This window comes from Homalodisca vitripennis, chromosome 4 (assembly GCF_021130785.1).
Source record: "Homalodisca vitripennis isolate AUS2020 chromosome 4, UT_GWSS_2.1, whole genome shotgun sequence".
NCBI classification, from domain to species: domain Eukaryota; kingdom Metazoa; phylum Arthropoda; class Insecta; order Hemiptera; family Cicadellidae; genus Homalodisca; species Homalodisca vitripennis.
Genome location: NC_060210.1, coordinates 3,878,177 through 3,895,599, shown reverse-complemented (window position 1 = coordinate 3,895,599; position 17,423 = coordinate 3,878,177). Strand labels below are relative to the sequence as shown.

General features: G+C 37.4%; 2 pseudogenes; both read right to left on the bottom strand.

Moving 5' to 3' along the window:
* Positions 1 to 1,890: 1,890 nt before the first annotated feature.
* LOC124361558 lies at positions 1,891 to 4,408 on the bottom strand (annotated as a pseudogene).
* A 395-nt stretch (positions 4,409 to 4,803) lies between these two features.
* Positions 4,804 to 9,892, bottom strand: LOC124361557 (annotated as a pseudogene).
* Positions 9,893 to 17,423: the final 7,531 nt, after the last annotated feature.

The following is a 17,423-nucleotide window of genomic DNA, read 5'->3' as shown; positions in this document are numbered from 1 at the left end:
TCTAAAATTATTTACGCTAAAGATACCTAATTTGGCACATAGCTTTAATATATAAAATAATGTAATTTGTATAATTGTGTATATTCATTATTACTAACAAAGTGTCGTCTGTTTAAGATTTTAAATCTCAAATAAAAAAAGAAACAGTAAATTTATAAAACATGCACTGGAACTATTTCAAAATTTTCATTATAATTTTAATGGTACTTGCTTTAACGAAATTCGTCAATGCATAATTGAGCAAGTCAACTTTGAAGGTACCCATTCACAAGCCGGGAGGAGCAAACATTTTATTTTTTAATAGACATTACTGTGTTACATCAGCAATAAAAAATTATAAGAGGCCAACTATTAAAAAATTTTATATTAACTCCAACGGTATTTTTCCCAATGAAATCTATCAACGAATAAGCGAGCACGACAACTTTATATGTATGCCTTGCACAAGCCGGGGGCGCCAAACACGTCTAGGAAGGTATCAGTTGTTTGTTGCTCCTGGCTGATCATATAAATACTAGCTGACCCGGCTATGTGTCGCTGTGGCTTGATTATTATTGATTAATACTATGCACACATTATTCATTACTATGTATTGTATTAAATTCAAAACTAAAAATAATGAGTAAGTAATATAATAATTCTTTATTGTTTACATATTAAATAATTTAATGTTATCAGCCAGATATGAAAAGGTTGATAGGTATCAGTCAATTATGTTATGAGCCGGTTCAATACCTATATCTCCCCGGCTCATGTGTGTTTTTTATATAGTGAATGTGTGTGTTGGTTTATTGGCTGCAGACCCAGCGGACCTTTTGAAGGCGTTTGGCCTTCTCCGGTAGAGTGTAGAGTGGTAGAGACTCCGAGCCGTGGGTGTACAAGTTAGGAGTAGGCTCCATTTAATTTTTGATAATTAAGTGTTTGTTATTTTTTTGGGCAGAGTCTGTTCCTCCTTCTGACATGTGCGGCTAAGTTTACGCCCCTCACTGATGAAGGTCCAGTGATGATGTTGATTTTCTGCTGTCATCTCCCATCATGCGTGGTCGCCAGAGAACCTTCGCTATTTGCGCCTGCTGAATGACGCCACCATGATGGACTTTCTACTAGTCAACAACTGTGATACCCTGATCAATTCTTTATTTATTTGTTATTGTTAGTGTTGCCATTTATATAGTTTATATTTTGTTATTTAATTTTTAAGTTAGTTTAGATATTATTTAGTTATTTCTTGGAATTCATTAGGAGCCCGCCCTTAGCCGAAGGATACACGGATGGAATTGGCATTGCTTGTTTCAAATTTAGGCGTTTCTAATTTTTGTATGCAGGTGCACCTGACAACGATTGTTTGAGGTATACTACTGCAGGCCACTTTTTAATTTTTTTATTTTTTTTTTATTTATAGTATATATATATATATTTTCATATTGACTGGATAGGCCTATGCTGTTCCTTAGTAAAAAAATTTTTGGAACCTGAGTATACTGACCACGTGTTCCTGTTTTTACCTAGTTTTGTTTTGATCCGCATCCCGTTCGCCACCATGGGCGGCGCCGCTTCCCTGTGGGTTGCTGTGGGTGTGCAGCGGCGATATGTACGGTTTCAATGTACAGAGCGTGGGTTAGCGCTCTCCATCAGCTGTCTCTCTCAGTTCTGGTTTTGTTTATGTTGGGTGTAGGTTAGTGTTAGGTAGTGGGAGGTTAGAGTACACAACTTTTTTTCATTAGGAGCTCGCCCTAGCACGGGAAATACCGGGTGGATTGGTTTTAGTGTCTTGCTTCCTGCAGACTTAACCCGGTTGCATGGCAAGGGGACTTCTAAATTGCTTAACCGCTAAATTATCTAACCTGTACTTCTACTTCTTTCTTCTTCTCGTTCATTTCTCTTCTCTCTTCACTTGTTCTCTTTCTTCTTCTTACTTCCTTTCTTTTCTCTATCATCTCTGATATCTTCTTCTTTCTTTTCTTTCTTTCTCTTTTTCTTCTTTCTCTTTCTTTCCTTTCTTTCTTTCTTTCTCCTTTTCTCTATCTGCTCACTTCTCTTCTTCTTTTCTTTCTTTTTCTCTTACTCTACTTCTTCTTCTTCTGTTTCTCTTTGCTTTTCTTCATTTCTTTCTTTTCTTTCAATTCTTTCTACTTTCTCTTTTCTCTACTCTCTTTCTTTTCTCCTCTTCTCCTCTTTTCCTCATTTCTACTTCTCTTTCTTTCTTCTTCTCTCTCCTTTATCTTTCTCTACTTCTCTCTTTTTCTTTCTGATTCTCTCCTATCTTTCTCTTCTCTTTTTTCTTCTTCTTCTTTATTCTTTCTTCGCTTCTTTTCTCTTCTTTCTTCTTTTCTTTCTCTATTCTTTCTATTCTCTCTCTCTCTTTCTTCCTTTCTTTCTCTATTTCCTCTTTCTTTCTTTCTTCTCTCTTTTCTTCTCAGTCTCTCCGCTTTCTACTTCTTCTTTCTTTCTTCTACATCTCTTTCTATCTTTCTCTCTCTCTCTCTCTCTTTCTTCTTTCTTTCTCTTTCTTTCTTCTCTACTTCTTTCTATCTTTTCTTTCTTTCTTACATCTCCCTTTCATTCTCTACTTCTCTTCTCCTTCTTTCTATTCTGTTCTCTTCTTTCTTTCTTTCCTTTCGTCTCTTTCTCTTTCTTCTCTTCTTTCCTTTCTTCTTCTCTTCTTTCTTCTCTTCTTTCTTCTACCTTCTCTCTGTTCTATTCTCTTACTCTACTATTCCACTTTCTTCTCTCTGTCTCTACTTCTTTTCTATCTTTCTCTTTTCTCTATCTTTCTCTTTCTGTCTTTCTTGCTTTTTCTTTCTTTCTCTTTTCCTTTCTTTCTTTCTTCTTACTTTCTTTCTTTCTTCTTTCTTTCTTCTTCTTTACACTTTCTTTCTATTCTTTTCTTCTATTCTCACTTCACTAATTCTTCTTCTCTTTCTACTCTTCTCTCTCTTTCTTACTTTCTCTCTTACTCCTCTTCTCTTTCTTTCTCTCCTCTCTTTCTTTCTATTCTTTCTTCTTCTATTCTTTACTTTTCTCCTTTCTCTCTTTCTTACTTCTACTTTTCTTTCCTTTTGCTTCCTTTCTTCTTTCTTTCCTTTCTTCTTTCTTATCTCTCCTCTTTCTTTTCTTTCTTCTTCTTTCGTCTTTCGTTTCTTACTTCTCTTCTTTCTTTATCTTCTTTCTCTTCTTAACTTCTTTCTCTTACTCCTTTTCTCCTCTTTTCTCTTTTCTTCTCTTCTTTTTTCCCCCCTTCTTCTGTCATTCTCTCTATCTTTCTTACTTCCTCTTCTGTCTTACTTTCCTCCTTTCTTTCTCTTCTCTTTCTTTCTCTCTTCTTTTCTCTTTCTTTCTCTTTCTTCTCTTTCCTCGTTATCTTCTCTTTTCTCTCTTTCTAACTTCTTACTTTCTCTTTCTCTCTTCTTCTCTCTTCCTTTCTCTTCTTCTCTTCCTTTCTTCTCTCTCACTCTTTCTACTCTCTCTTCTCTTCCTTTCTCCTCTTTTCTTCTCTCATCTTTTCTCTTTCTTTTCTTTTCTCTTCTCTCGCTCTCCTCTTCTTCCCTTTCTCTTTCCTTCTTTCTTTTCTTTCTTCTATTCTCTCTCTCTTTCTATGTCCTTCTCTTCTCTTTTCTTTCTTTCTTCTCTCTTTCCTCTTTTCTCTTCCTCTTCTATCTTTTCTATACTTCTTCTTCTTTCTTTCTTCTTTCTTCTTTCTCTTTCTCTTCTCTCTACTTCTTTTTCTCTTTCTCTCTCTCTCCCTCTATTCTTTCTCTCTTTCTTTCTTTCTCTCTTCTTTTCTTCTCTTTCTTTCTTCTTCTTTCTCTTCTCCTAACTCGTCTTTCTTTCTTTTTCTTTCTCTTTCTCTACTTCTTCTGCGTTCTTCCGTTCTTCTTGTCTCTTCTTTGTCTCTTCTTTCGTTCTGTCCTCTGTCTTTTCTTTCCTTTCTTCTTTCTTCTATTCTCTTTCTATCCTCTTTCTTTCGTTTCTTTCTCTTACTTCTTCTATCGTGTCTTTCTTTCTCTGCTTCTTTTCTCTTCTCTTCCTCTTTCTTCTTTCTTTCTCTTCCTTCATTCTTCACTCTTTCATCTCTCTTTTCTCTTCTCTTCGTTCTTTCTTTCTCTTTCTTTCTCCTCTTTCTCTCCTTTTCTTTTCTTACTTACTCTCTTCTCTTCTTTCTTTTCTTTCTTTTCTACATCTTTCCTTCTTCTTCTTTCTCTTCTTCTTCTCTCTTTTTCTTTCTCTTCTTCTTTTCTTTCATCTTTCTTCTTTCCTCCTACTTTTCTTTCTCTTCTTTTCTTCTCGTTCTCTGTTCTTTCTTTCTTCTTCTCTCTTTTCTACTTCTCTCGTCTACTTCTTTCTTCTTTCTTGTCCCTTCTTCTTCTTTCTCTGTCTTCTTCTCTTTCTTTCCTAGTCTTCTCTCACGGTTCTACTCTTCTTTCTACTCTACTTCTTTCTTCTTTCTCTTTCTCCTTCTCTTCTTTCTTCTTTCTTCTCTTTCTTCTCGTCTTTCTTCTTCTCTCTTTCTCTTCTTTTCTTTTCTTTCCTTTCTTTCTATCTTTCTTTCTCTCTATTCTTTCTCTCTCTTACGTTCTTCTTTCTATTCGTTCTGTCTATTCATCTCTTTTCTTTCTTTCTTTCCTCTGTTCTTCTCTCTTTCTTCCCTCTTCTCTCATCTCTTTTCTCTTTTCTCTTCATTTCTCTTCTCGTTCTTTCTCCTTTCTCTCGTTTCTCTTTCTCCTTCTTTATCTTCTTCTTTCTCTTTCAGAGGTCTTCTTCTGTACGCTACTTCCCCTTTCTTCTTCTTCTTTCTCTTCTTCTCTATTCCTCTCTTCTCTCTTCTCTTTGTTCTTCTCTTCTCTTCTTACTTCTCTCTCTTCTTTCTGTCTTTCTTTCTTTCCTCTTCTTTCTCTCCTACTTCTCTTTACTTTTCACTCTTCTTCTTCATGTCTTCTCTTTTCTCTTTCTCATCCTTTCCTTCTTTCTCACTCTTCTTTCTATTCCTCCTACTTTCCATCTCTCTTTCTCTTCATCTTTCTTCTTCTCTTGTCTTCTACTTTCTTCTCTTTCTTATTCTCTTCTTCATTCCTCTTCTTTCCGGTCTCTTTCTTTTCTTTCTTCTTCACTCTTTCTCCTTTCTGTTCTCTTCTTTCTTCTTCATCTCTCTTTCTCTACTTCTTTCTCTTTCTTTTCGCTCTTCTTATCTTCTTTCTTCTTCTCCTCTCCCCTATTCAAAGTGTTGTTTTGTTATATTTATTGCTTTCCTCTGTGTTTGTATGGGTTGTGTTAGTGTTATTTGCAGGGTATCCTTCATTAGGTAAGCAGGTATTAGTTTTTTTTTTTTTTTTTTTTTTTTTTTTATTTTTTTTTTTTTTTTTTTTGTTTTTTTTTGTTTTTTTTTTTTTTTTTTTTTTTTTTTTTTTTTTTTTTTTTTTTTTTTTTTTATTTAGTTTTTATTTTTTTTATTTTTTTTTTCTTCACCTTTGGACCTGCGGTCAGTGTAAGCCTTTTGTGAAGTTGAGTCCCACTTAGGTACTAAGTAATTGATTGCTACGCTTTGTTGTTTATTGTTAGTATTAATTTGTCTTCAATTGTTTGGTATGCGTTTTCCCCCTGGTGCCTGAACATCTACGCAAGCCGAGTTAGTTTTTGGAGGTCCTGGCGAGAGACAGAAGCCCGAGGAGATGTTGAGGGCATTAAGAGCTCAATTACGGGCTTGTATACCGTTTTGGACCGCAGCTGGAATGCCAGAGTTCCAAATTAACACAGAATTGAGTTTTGTAAAACCCGAATGAGGAATTCAGAAACGATATTAATTTTGGAGTCCTTCCCATGTCCGGTCAGCAAAGGCTAGATTGGCATCTCAGGCTTTTACATTGCGTGACAGAATATTTTTACTTATGTCAGCTCCTGAGTTTAGACTCCTGATATTAAAAGTTGGGCTTGTTTCGGCCATAACACATAAAAACAAGCCTTAGCATGGTTTGAGTGAGTGCGCTCGCGTGAAAGAGAAGGGGGTACATTTACCGCATTCACTCCAACGGAGGTTTCCAACTACCATACTTATTGCTAACCATCCAACCGGCTCTTTCTTTCGAGCCTCCCAGAGTTACTATGTCTCCGATGGTATGGCCTCTCCTGAAGCGCTGGTGTAGGCATCATCTATATTGTGCTTCCTTTTCTCTACTTTGGCAACTGCCCCATCCCTTTGGGGAGTGTTTTTACAACACTTCCCCAGAGTTGATGGGCTTGACACTAATTTACTCCCCATTTCCCTTCTGGAAGTTTTTAAGCTAAGAGAAATTTCCTGGTATGACAATGCCATGCTTATGCAGATTTTAGCGCAGTTTTCCTTAAGGCCGCTTTTGATCCCTTCTAAGACTGCCTTAAGAAGTGCCACCCTTTGACCCTTCCACAGCCGAGATCTTGAGTTCTATGTACCTGCTCGGTTAGGAGCGCTTGCGGTTGGAACGCGTTTACCTCCTCAGGCACCAGACGAGACGTTAGACCACTTTGTCGGGGAGATACGGATGTAGCCCGGTGTTGCGCTTGAGCTTAGGAGCGAAGAAGTGAGTTGGTGAGCCTTATTTTGGAGGCAGTAAACCTGAAGAACCTCCCGTTTTGATTTTTTGTAGCCGTCCCGCATCTTTGCGGATTTGGACCGCCTCTCCATCATCTCTAGAGGGGTTCATGATGCGCGAAATCAAAGGGAGGCCATGTCGAGGCATCTTCTCTCACTTTGCCTCCGGGGCCGGTCCATGCTCCGTGCAAGTCTGAGCCACAGCTGCTCCTTCCCGTATGCAGCCTCCTACATTTTATGGCAGCCAACAAGTGGAACATATTAGACCGATTTGTCCACATAATAAAAAAAAACTAGTAATCAGTGCGGACGAGTACGCCCGAACTCGTGCCGTAAAGGTAATATTTGAGGGCAAATATGTACCTGATTTTGATGTAAGAGGGGTTAAGCTGTTTAAATACAGAACAGAAAGAAAACAAGAAAGAAATAACTTTGGGGACATTTATCATCGTTGCCGAGAGGTAGGTTGCTGCTCTTGCTGCGCAGGGAGTAAGGCTGCCCGCTCAACCTGCCCACAACTGATGTACTTGTGTACAGCTGATTTCTTTGTCGTTTTTTGAAGATCTAAAATCCTCTGCAAATACGCAGGTTGAGCCTATTCACTAACTGCTGGACCTGCTTCACGCACACCTTTACCTATAATCTGTAGTGCCCAGATTCACAATCAAAATTAATTATTCTCTTGGGATTGGAGCTTTTTGTGGCTAAGGACCGACTTTTCCTTTTCATCTTGGGAAGCAGATTTTATCGGAAAAACTGGCATGATTGATTTTGGCTCCATCAATGATTTCTTTGCTTTCGCCAGGACGGGGTGCTCGTTCCCTTTTCAGATAGTCGAGTCTCGTGGGACTGCTGCCTTAGATATGGAAGATAAGGAGATTGACTCCTCCTGACCAACTAGGACAACTTACCCGAAAGAGCTGAGGACATAAAGCCGATTTGTTCCAGTTTCCTGAAGTCATAACTGACAAACTGGGCACGACAAATCTCTTGGAGATAACAGATTCGTCCCTTACAGACAACCCGTCCTGTAGCGTTTCCCATCCATATAAGCTTGCTCCGCCCAAGATGGAAATTCTGAAGAAAGTAAGATTGATGATTTACTTAAGAGTGGGGTAATCAGCCGTCTTGCTCAAATTTTTCAGTCCACTGTTTTCTAGTGCCGAAACCTAATGGGAAGACCAGATTGGTCCTGGATTATCGAAAGCTCATGCTCAGATAGAAAATTGACTCCGTCCTCTCCCGCGATTTGCATTCTGCTTTCGGACTGTTTGGTAAGGCCAAGTATTTTCTCCATTTTTGATCTTAATCAGGGCATAATCATCATATTCCATCAAAAACACGAGTCTCGACCTCTCAACTGCCTTTTTTGAGCCTTGAATTCCTACCAGTTCACCCAGTGCCAATGGGTTTGTGCGGTGGGGGCCCAAACACACACAGAACCTCCTGGATTCATCTTTCATGATGGACAAATTTAAAGTTTCGTCGCTCAACTATCTGGATGACCTGCTTGTGTAACATGAGAGTTTTTAGAGGAACTTACTCATCGAGAGAAGTTCAACAAGGCTGCGAGAGTCTGCTCTTACGCATCCAGAAAGTGAGTTTTGCTCACCTAAATATCGTCTCTGGGTCTCTCTTGTCCTTCTCGAGTGGTTTGTATTGACCAGGAGAGAACCCATGCCCCAATCAGGAGTTTCCTCCTCCTAAGGATGCCAAGGGATTGCCCGTTTTGTGGGAATGATAAATTTTTATCGTCAGTTTCATCCCCAATGTTGCTGAAGTGGCGGCCCACTCTGAACTCTCTTAGGAAAAAGGGTGCCAAGTTTGAGTGGGGATGAAGCGCAACAGACTGCTTTTTGAGTCAGCCTGAAAGAGCAGTGATGGCAGGCCTCCATCTTGCTATGCCTGAATTTCAGTCCGTAATTCGTCCTTGCAAACTGATGCTCCTCCTTAGCGTTGCTGCCTGTTTGTATCGCAAGATTAGATGGTACACGGCAGCCCATACGCTTATGCTTCACGCCCGTGTAACCCCCTTGTGAGAAGAAGATGTTCCTGTTTATGAGCTGGAATGTTTGGCTGTCCGTGATTTGAATTAATTAGTCCGGAGTTTTTACCTAGAACATAACGAATTTTTGTTGAAACCCGACCAACCATCAGGCACTTTCTGGCTCGCTTTCCACCCCCGTCCAGCTCGGGAAGATTGGTCGCTGTGTAGTCCAAATTTTCTGCCCTTAAGTTCACAGTGCAGCACGTCGAGGCACCCAAAATATCATACGGACACTCTGTCACGCAGTATCACTTCCCAACGACCACCGAAAATTTTTATACAGAGCCGCCATTTGTGGCGTGCTCCTAGACTTTAATCCTTCTGGCATATTCGGACTTTGATCCACACCGACCTTAATGAATCCCGAGCTTGACTGCTATCATCAATGAGCTTAAAAACGGAGTGCCCACCCTCCTTTAGTTTCTGTACCGAGGTGCTCTATGCTAGCCGTGACAAGCACGGAGAACCCCTAAGTTATGCTGCCAACTTTCTTGTACCGATGGTCTTCAAGTATTTTCATTCTTCACCTTGGGCGGACAGTGTAGGAATTCATAAGACCATCAGCGAAGATTAGGGAACAGTTCAATCTGGAAAGGTATGGAGACCGGGATATTGCAGCTCGAGTACGTTCTTGTGAACTGCGCTCGCTAAGAGCAAACCCGCCTCAAAATACCAAGTTTGGTCCTTTTGTCATCTGAGTGGCGGAAAAACCTTTGAGAAGGTTTTCATTGACAATGTTGGCCTCTCCCGCGTAGCAAGATCCGGAAATAAGTTCCTACTTGTTTGTTGTGATCCCTTCACCAAGTATTGTTTGGTTTGTTCCCATTTGCGGAGTGATACCGCGCAGCTCACGTGCAAGCACTATACGTAACCATTTTTTTCACACTTTGGAATCCCCGCCACCTTAGTTTCCGAAAATGGTTCACAGTTGTCCTCCCCATATCTTTAAAAGAATGTGCTATGGGCCGGATCCGCCATGTGACTACTTCCCCTTCTAATCCTCAGCCTTATTCTCACGCCGAACAGCTTTAATCGCAATCTTCGATCTGCTCGCATTGCCTTTCATGCGAAAATCAACCACCTGGGAATCAACAACTACCTTAGATCCAATATGCCTTAATACGGCCCACATGAAAAGTCAACAAGGCTTACCTTTCGAGGTATATTTTGGCTTTTCCGCCCAACAACCCTTTGCGAACCTTTGGAAAATTAGCGATCTTCTCAACCTCCTGTACTCTCCCCAATGTGAAAGCCACTTGGGAGGCAGCCAGTGCGGATCTCATTCGGGCAGGGAGTTAGTAAGGGAGGAAGTACAACCGAGTCGTATTGCCATCCCTCCAGGTGGGGATCTAAGTTTTACTGCAAGGCTCACTCCAGTCAGTTTCGCCTGTGGATAAAGAGCTGCTAATCTTGACTTTGGCTAACAGGTGGACTGTCCCCACCGCATCTTGAAGTTTCCCTACTCCCCGGTGACTGCCGACTGGGAGATCCTCAGTCCGGAAGATTTTCAGGAAGGCGCAACATGATCCCATCTGAAGCCTTGCCGGAGACATCCGTGTGATTTCTCGTTAGTCTGTGCGGGAGGGTTGTTAGTCCTAGGCTGATCACCTCTGCTCTTTTCTTCTGATCAAGGTTCCTGTTTCCTTCTTGTACCCACCGCAAACTCTTGGAGTTGATCTTCTTGCTCCAACTGGATTTGTCCTTGGTTTTCCCGTCTGCAAACTTCAGGTTTCCGGTTATAATTCTTCAACCTTGGGGGGGGAAGAGAGGCATCTTCGTATGGTTCTACATTTTGAAAGAAATTAACAAGGGGAGTTTCCTCCCTTTGGGGGGGAGTCTGAGCCGATTCAATACTAAATCTCCCCCCGGCTCATGTGTATGTTTTATATAGTGGTATGTTGTGTAGATTAATTGCTGCAGAGCCCACTGACCTTTCAAGGCGTTTGGCCTTTCCGGTAGAGTGGTTAGAGTGGTAGAGACTCCAGCCGTGTGTAACAAGTAGAAAAAGCTCCAGTTAATTTTTGATTAAATTTAGTGTTTGTTAGATTTGCTAAGACTGTTCTCCTTCTGACATTGCGGCTAAGTTTTACGGCCCCTCACCTGAGAGGTTCCAGGAGATGAGTTGATTTTCGGCGTCATCTCTCCATCATGCGTGGTCGCAGAGAACCTTCCGCTTTGCGCTCTGCTGAAGGACGGCCACCATGAGGGACATTTCTACAAGTCAACATCTGTGATACCCTGAATCATATTTCTTATTTATTTGTTATTGATATTGTTGCCAATTTATACTAGTTTAGATATTTTGTTAATTAATTTAAAAGTTAGTTTTAGAATATTATTTAGTTATTTATTTTAGTTTTATTTCCTTTGATTTCATTAGGAGAGCCCGCCCTTAGCCTAAGGATACCGGGTTGGAATTGGCATTTCTGTTTCAAATTATGGCTTTCTAATTTTTGTATGCAGGTGCACCCTGACAAGGATTGTTTGAGGTATACAACTGCAGGGCACTTTTAATTTAATTATTTTTTTTTTTATTTATAGTATAAATATATATATATATTTTATATTGACTGGATAGCCTATGCTGTGAGCTTATAAATGAACTGAGTATACCTGACCGACGGTGTTCTTTTTTTACCTAGTTTTTTGTTTGACCGGCATCCCCGTTCACAGCCACCATGGGCGCGCGCTCTTCCCTGGTGGATTGCTGTGGGTGTGCGAGCGCGAGTACGGTTTCAATGGTACCCCCCCCACCATTCATAAGAATGACAATTAACAGCTCCTAAAATAATCTACAAATAACGCAATACAACTGACGGAGTTTCCCCCCTGGGCCACCACAATGAAACCGTATACTCGCCGCTTCGCACACACCACAGCAAACCCATCAGGGAAGCGCGCGCCCCATGGTGGCACGGTGAAGCCTGCTCAAAACAAAACTAGTAAAAAAGAACACCGTTGGTCAGTATATCAGAGTTTGCAGTTACTAAGACACAGCATAGGCCTATCCAGTCAAAATAAATATTATAATATAATATACTAAATATTATAAAAAAAAAATAAATAAATAAAAAGTGCCTGCCGTAATACCTCAAACAATCCTTGTCAGTGCACCTGCTATAACAAAAACATTAGAAACGACCATAATTTTTGTAACAAGAAAAGCCAATTCCACCCGGTATCCTTCGGCTAAGGGCGGGCCTCCTACATGAAATCCAAGAAAATAACTAATAAATACTAAAACTAACTTAAATTAAATTAACAAAATAAAACAATAATAAATGGCAACAATAAACAATAACAAATAAAATAAAGAATATGAGCAGGGTAACACAGATGTATGACTATAGAAATGTCCATCATGGTGGCCGTCCTTCAGTAGAGCGCAAAAGCGAAGGTTCTCTGCGACCACGCAATGATGGAGAGATTGACAGCAGAAAATCAACTCATCTCACTGGACCTCATCAGTGAAGGGGCCGTAAACTTAGCCGCACATGTCAGAAGGAAAACAGCTCAGCAAATCAAACAAACACCATAATAAAACTAAATATTAAACTGGAGCTACTCCTAACATGTATCACCACGGCTCGGAGTCCTCTACCACTCTACACTCTACCACTCTACCGGAAAGGCCAAACGCCTTCAAAAGGTCAGGGGGCTCTGCAATCAATAAAAACACCACACACACATACACTATATAAAACACAACATGAGCCGGGGAGATTTAGGTATAGAACCGGCTCATTATCGGAATTATAAGTATTAGTTAAAAATTCAATTTAGTGCTATTTGGTGTATACAAATTTAATTATTCTTATTTTTTGCTAATAAAATAATTTAGATGGGTTGTCAACACGTGAGCATGCAAAACACAAATGGCCATGAGATAACCAGAATTCCTTTAATGCAAGCAGGTCGGACATTGTGTAACCTAGAGATTTGTTAATGGTCATCGCGAATGCTAATCGAAAATTGAATTAAAGTCACATTATTGGTTCGATTGAATTATATTTCAGTTGCAGTTTATTTACCACGAACAAAAAAAATCTGCATTTATGGGAATTATAATTCAGAGTCTTTGAATGTTTGTTGCTTGGTTAATTTTGTCTGGTTTATATACGAGACAATATAAATACTTACAATACTTACACAGGACATATATGCGTACTTCTGCCAAAAGAAAAATAAGATAGTTTTTCAAAATACTTGAAGCATGTAATAAAATAAACATGTAATAAAAGTAAGTAAGATAGTAAGTTTGTCTTTTGCATTAACATTACAGTACTAACCAAGCTGTGCATACTTAACATTTGCTAACATTTTCATTTAAAAACGAATTTTGACTAACACTAAATTTCCTATTTGAATATGTTTCACTGTGTGTTCAGCAGCGGTTGCAAAAAAACGTTTAAAGAAGAATTGCTGTCATTATTAAGCTTACTCTACGCTATCATGACAACAAATCTAAATAAGTTTTAAATAGTGGTTACATCAATTTATAATGGTTGCGCTGTCTTAAAACAGCGCAACCGTTTACATAGAAATGTTGATTATATTTAACAGGAAATTTCAATTAATATTTTAAAACTTTAGAGATCAAGATGGGATTTTTGCCAATTTAGAGACTATAGAGACGTAGCCTGGAGGGATATAATAAATATGAATAGGCCTGAATGTTAACCAGGGACTCTAATAATGTCCTTGTAAAATTTCAATACAATTGTTCCATTAGATACCTTTGTATGTTTATATAGTTATAGAGGTATAGATAGCAATTTATATACAAACGGGTATCAGTAAGTTAATGTACGTTGCTATTCATCTTTCAAAGTCAGTTACAATTTACAAAATCCATGTTATACGCATAAGTTCTTCTTTGTCTAGGTTTCTTTTTATTTGGTTGTAATCACGTACAGTTACATTCCATCATTTATTACAAACAACATGTATGAGTAAACTGATCAGTTAAGATCGCTTATTGCATAAGTTTGGTATGAAAAAGCTCAAACGAGCTCTTTACATCGGTTCGACATCAGAAGCACCTAAATTTAAAAGAATATAGTGTAATCCAGATGAAGAGATATTCTCATTGTCCTATGAGGTGGAGTTTATGAGCTTCTTCGTCGCCGACTTTTTTAGGATCTCCGGATCTCGACGAACACGACTCCAGATTTTAGGAGTCAAATCTGCGACAGCGATAGATTCCAGACGCTGCACTAAAAGGAAGGTAAACTGTAGTTAAACTCAACATCCACATCATCTAATATGTTCCTCAACACATAAATATTAGCAATGTGGTGATAGTTATTGCCAATATGATGAGGAAAAAAATGATTTACATTGTTATCTTGAAAAGAAAACTGTTTGTTGGCTTGACTAAATAGATTTACGAGACAATAAAATTCCCACGGAAACCATCAAAGGGATAGGACCCTTGATGATAGTTAGAGTCAAAGAACTTTGAAAGAATAGGGTACCATAAGACAAATTCGTAGTTTAAAATATCCATGGTTTACTAAGATTCTTAAAATCTTCAGTAGTATTATGAAGTTTACACTCTTACAAGACTCAGATTATAATGAATTATATATTTGGCTCACAAAGTTCCCACAAAACCACGGGCATTTACAAATAACAACTAGTGATCCAACTTTTAAAATCCATCCCTGAGAAAAAATTAGAAACTCCATATTTTTTGTGATACTTATGAATCAGCAGTTTTAATAAAACCGGCTAAACTCTAACAAATCCTGAACTTAAATAAACATTTTATAATAAATTAAGTAATAGTAATAATAATTTTAAAAAAACTGCATTTAACCTCAAAATAAATAAACTAATTATTAACAATGCAGATGTGACTACAAAAAACTCAAATTTAAAACAACAACACAATTAAAAATAATAACAACATTGTAATTACAAATCAACGTATTTTTTTAAACCAATAAGATTCAATACTATACATTTTTAATCACTCCGTACGGTAAGGGACTACTATCCAATGCATTTGAAGCACTAATACAGCTGTTCTCAAATACACCTCTCCCAAAAATTACTTTCTCTATTTGTTTAAAAGAGAAATTTGATATTATATAACCACATCAATGTGATTCCGTTATTTATTTTGAAAGTCCTAAGTTCATACAGCTGATTTTAAGAACCTTATGGAAGAATAAATACTGGACTATAAAATTCCACACAGTCTTTAAAAGACTAGATGAAAATTAGCGATCAATACTAGTTTCGAATGTTAAATTACACGGATCAATAACACTTACAAAGCTCGGCTTCATTCTTGTTTATATGCAATCTGATCCCACAACAGGTCACATTCGAAAGTAATTAATTATGAAATTTACTATTTCATCTGTAATAATTTTTAATAGTGATAGGGAATAAAGGAATATGGAGCTTTTGGACATTCCGCCGCATCATGAACATTTTTACAGTACAGCCTTTGCGTGAATCAAACTACTGCAACCATTGTAGAAAAAAATATAAAAAGTTTTTAGTGTTTTAACTAACATTGTCAGACTTTTATTAGAATTTACTATAACCATATTACTATAGAATAACATAGACCCCTGCAGCTGAAAATGATAATTGGTTGTTATACTCGTTATGCATAATTAATTAATACTAGGTCTACTTTAAAGCATAGCATATTTACATCTCTAAAGCACTGTACAAGTAGCAGGCTGCAGCATACGATGTAGGGGAGAGAGGGGAGAAAAATGGAAGCCGTTTTCACCCCATTATGGAGAGCTAAAAGGGCCATCAAATGTTCAGCAGACATTCCAGTGATGTGTTCACGTCGGCTTCTGATAACTCAATATGTTTCGTCATTTCCTGTTTTTGAGTTTTACATTTACATCACATCTTGTTTGAAATAAACCTTTGTAGTTTTACTAGCGCTTTAACATTTAAAGGGTTATTTATGGATTAAATATTCGCTACAATATGTATGCAACAATATGTTGTAAAATTTAGATCTGTATTAAATATCATCACAACGAATCAGGGGAAATATAAGAGTTTATTCGGTATAAAATATACTTTAATATACGGATGAATTCGTTTTTAAACCTGATTTATCTAATATATTGGTACATCTTCTTTTTGTGCCTTTCATTACCCTTCGATCTGTCAGATTATTTAAATTAGGATAATTTGAAGTCATAATATCTTGTACTGGGAGAAACTGATCCACTGTTTAGTATTCAATACTTAACTAGTAATGAATATCGGTATATCATTCAGTAAGGCCACTCTAGGACAGAGGAAAGTAGGCAAGTACGTACAATGAAGTAAATGCGTGAAGGGTTTCTTGATTTTCCACATCTCTTTATTTTGTCTTGATAGTCCAAACAACTTTACAGAAGAATGTTTCAAGATTAGTTTTGTTTGTTTAAGTACACGTTTAATATTGAACTGATGCAGTGTGATTAATAAGATTTCCTGTTATTTACATCTCAATCCCACTAATGTTTCTATTATGATAGTAAGCCTACGCCGAAACTATAGCAAGTGACTAAATTTTGTTAATTACTTATAAATTCTCTATTAATTTCAAGAGAAAGTAGGTTGTTTTTATAATGTATAATGGTTCTCGGTTCCCGGTTTTAATAAAGGAGAAATATGTAAAAACCGTTATTAATTAACATCGAAACAAAAAATTAAATGATTTATTAAAACTTCTGTTCCAACGAAGCATTGGATGAAGCGAACATGATGCGCAAGGAAGAGCGAGATCTGTAATCTGTAAGGTGAACGAGAATCCTCCCACACTGACTCTAAGGCTTGCATTAATCTTGGTAGGAGTATTTCGATAATCCTTGCTTACGATAATACTTTATTAATCCTGTACAACATTGCAGTGATAATCCCTTTTGGTAGGGAAAATTGTCTCCTTTAACTTTGAAACTTTTCTCAGTTTAAATGTTTAACAACAGAAAAAATTATTCTTGGCTGGTACTGACATCGTTTCATATTAAAAGCTACTGTTTCACGTGTTTTCACATCTGTATGACTGCAGGAATTGTTTTGATGGAAAACTGTTAACAAATCTTAACCTTTGAATAAACATTAGAACTCAAGAAGTAGTTTTGATAATATTAACTATTAAGAGCCGAGTGTACTAGATTTGATCTTGAATTTAACACATGAGAAGAGTGTTGCATGTTGACTTCAAATACTTTTACTACCTATTTTTAATCGTAGATTTATTGGAAATGATTGTTTCAAATATACGATTAACAGGGATCCATTAGTTATTTATTATTTTAAATTTTTAATACTTATTCAGAAAGATTCTTTACATATTTTTGCTTTGTCGTATAAATATTAAAAAGTAAAACTAAATCAATTCCGTGCAAATTAATTATATCCTTAAGATTATGCATATCCCTACATTCCCCAACATAAATAAAGATTGTTATAACTGCCTCTTAAGTAATCTAACTCTGTCCTCTTGCAACAACACTCAATAGTCATGTTATGTAAGGTGCTACCGTTAGACGTTAACGTGTCATTACAATTAGCACGTGTTAATTATATTCGTGCAGTTTCAAAAGGATAAGTAAGTTTTTAAAATATACTTAGGATTGTGTATTAGAACGATATTCCAGACTAGCATTAACCTAGTTTGCAATAGAAAATTGAAGTAAAAATGTAAATAAACAATTCACAACGTAATTTTCTTTAATACTAAATATATAATTAATAAATCTGAATTGCATAATCTTGTATTTGAATAAATTTGAAATTTTGTCTACGAAAAAGAAAACTGAAAACTCAATTGATTTCGTATTG